Below are 3,117 nucleotides of genomic sequence, written 5' to 3'. Positions count from 1 at the left end.
TTTTTTTTTTTTTTTTTTTTTTTTTTTTTTTGAGACGGAGTCTCGCTGTGTCGCCCAGGCTGGAGTGCAGTGGCCGGATCTCAGCTCACTGCAAGCTCCGCCTCCCGGGTTTACACCATTCTCTCGCCTCAGCCTCCGGAGTAGCTGGGACTACAGGCGCCCGCCACCTCGCCCGGCTAGTTTTTTGTATTTTTTAGTAGAGACGGGGTTTCACCGGTTAGCCAGGATGGTCTCGATCTCCTGACTTCGTGATCCGCCCGTCTCGGCCTCCCAAAGTGCTGGGATTACAGGCTTGAGCCACCGCGCCCGGCCTCATTAACTATTTCATACCTACTGTTGCATGGGACAAAAATGCTTTTGAAAAGTTTAATTTCTACAATGAAATGAGGTTTTTTGGGGGTTTTAGTGTTTTCGGTTTTTAAAGTCTTTAAATCATTTCAGCTTTGATTCAGGGCCTATAAAATCTAGTCCTTTCTTGGGGAGAAGAAATCAGGGAAGTCTTGAGCCAGGCTCAAGTTAGAAGAAAGGTGAGAAAGCAAGCAGACTGCACTCCTGCCTTAACCTTATGGTTTTTTCAACCATGCCTGAGAAGACAGAGGAAACCTGAAAACCAGGAAACTGAAGTGTCCCTATACTTGCAGTCATTCATGGTTTATGACCATTTACATTTTCAATGCTTTAAAACATCAAATGTGGGGCTGGGCGCAGTGGCTCACGCCTGTAATCTCAACTCTTTGGGAGGCTGAGGCAGGTGGATCACCTGAGATTAAATGTTTGAGACCAGCCTGACCAATACAGTGAAACCCTGTCTCTACTATAAATACAAAAATTAGCTGGACGTGGTGATGCGCACCTGTAATCCCAGATACTTGGGAGACTGAACGAAATCGCCTTAAATTCTGATATATTATACTTTGGATATTTGTCCCTTCCAATCTCAGGTTGAAATGTGATCCCCATTGTTGGAGGTGGGGCCTGGTGGGAGGTGTTTGGGCCACGGGGGTGGATCCCCCATGAATGGCTTGGTGTCCTCCCTGTGTTATTGAATGAGTTCTCACTCTGGTAGTTCATGTGAGAGCTGAGTGTTTAAGAGCTTGCAACCTCCCCCATCTCTCTTGACCCCTCTCTTGTCATGTAATATGCTGGCTCCCATTGACCTTCCGCCATAATTGGAAGCGTTCTGAGGCCGTCAACAGAAGCAGACACCAGCACCATACTTCCTGGACAGCCTGCAGAACTATAAGCCAAATAAAGCTTCTTTTCTTTATAAACTACCCAGTTTCAGGTATTCCTTTATAGCAATACAAACAAACTAATAGGAATTATTTTTGGAAAAAAGTGTTACAGATACATATTTCTTTTTTTTCTTTTTCTTTTTTTTTTGAGATGGAGTCTCGCTCTATTGCCCAGGCTGGAGTGCAGTGGCACGATCTCGGCTCACTGCAACCTCCGCCTCCCAGGTTCAAGCAATTCTCCTCCCTCAGCCTCCCAAGTAGCTGGGGTTACAGGTGCACACCATCACGCCCAGCTAATTTTTGTATTGTTAGTAGAGACTCGGTTTTACCATGTTGGCCAGGCTGGTCTTGAACACCTAACCTCAAGTGATCCACCTGCCTCAGCCTCCCAAAGTGCTGGGATTACAGACGTGAGCCACTGCGCCCGGCCCAGATATATATTTCAATAAATAAAATAAATGATTAAGCCAATTAGACTACTTCTTTAGGTGTTTATATAAGCCACTGCAGCTCTCCCCTGATTCCCACCCTCAACATGGCACCAGGGCTCACCCGCAGATACAGTTCCTCACTTCTGCATCTTCCACAGTGATACAGGGTGGCATGGGATGATTCTTAGCCTCTGGTCATTATTTTACAAAAACCCAAAACTTTTATCCTACAAATACAGCAGAAATAATTTTAACTGAAAAAATCTAGACTTGCCACAGAGAAATTTAAAGCTAAAACAAAATAGAAAAGCAGACTTCTCTGAATCAGTATTTCAAAGTTCATCAATAGCACCCTCAAGTCTCCCTCAAGGCTCTTCTCAAAGTGTTCCTAGGATTCATTTGATGAAAATAATGTCAAGATTGCAAAAAGAATCATCACAGGATATTGCCACAAACTATCACACTGTTTCTCAAACAATGGCACACAAGATTTTGGGTGGTACATCAATGAATATTTTTAATTTCAAGGTTATGTATCTATTTTGATGAAGAGTAGAATAAATTTAATTAGCATATAAAACTAGCATATAACTTATTAGTTTTGTATGCTAAATAGTATTTCCTAAGAGAAGGCTAAAAATTTTGCATCCCTTTATAAAGAATATTAGGTAAATAGTAGATATGGTAAAAACTGTAAAGAGAGCATACAAATAACTGATGTTTGTGAAATACTGCTCTTTTATGTTTATTTCAAGTTAATGTGACTAGTTGCACTACAGCATTGCCTTTATTTTTAAATTTTACTTTTTTTTTTTTGAGACAGAGTCTCACTGTCGCCCAGGCTGGAGTACACTGGTGCGATCTTGGCTCACTGCAACCTCCGCCTACCAGGTTCAAGCAATTCTCCTGCCTCAGCCTCCTAAGCTGCTGGGAGGTGGTGCAAGTGTGCACCACCACACCCAGCTAATTTTTGTATTTTTAGTAGAAATGGGGTTTTTATTATGTTGGCCAGGCTGGTCTCAAACTCCTGACCTTAGGTGATCACCCCACCTCGGCCTCCCAAAGTGCTGGGATTATAGGCGTGAACCACCGCCCCCAGCCAGCACTGTCTTTAATTAATCAAAATTTCAGATTTAAAAGTTTTATACCATAAACTGCCAGGTGCGGTGGCTCACGCCTGTAATCCCAGCACTTTGGGAGGCCGAGGCAGGTGGATCACAAAGTCAGGAGTTCGAGACCAGCCTAGTCAATATGATGAAACCCTGTCTCTACTAAAAATTAGAAAAAAATGTCAGCTGGGCATGGTGGCATTACAGGTGACATGTCAGCACCTGTAAGGCTGAAGAAGGAGAATCGCTGGAAGCTGGGAGGTGGAGGTTGCAGTGAGCCAAGATTGGGCCATTGCACTCCAGCCTGGGTGACAGAGCAAGATTCCGTCTCAAAAAAAAAAA

The sequence above is a fragment of the Piliocolobus tephrosceles genome, chromosome 8, assembly GCF_002776525.5.
Source record: "Piliocolobus tephrosceles isolate RC106 chromosome 8, ASM277652v3, whole genome shotgun sequence".
Taxonomy (NCBI): Eukaryota; Metazoa; Chordata; class Mammalia; order Primates; family Cercopithecidae; genus Piliocolobus; species Piliocolobus tephrosceles.
The sequence above is the reverse complement of the archived record's forward strand: the minus strand, read 5'-3'. Positions refer to the sequence as shown.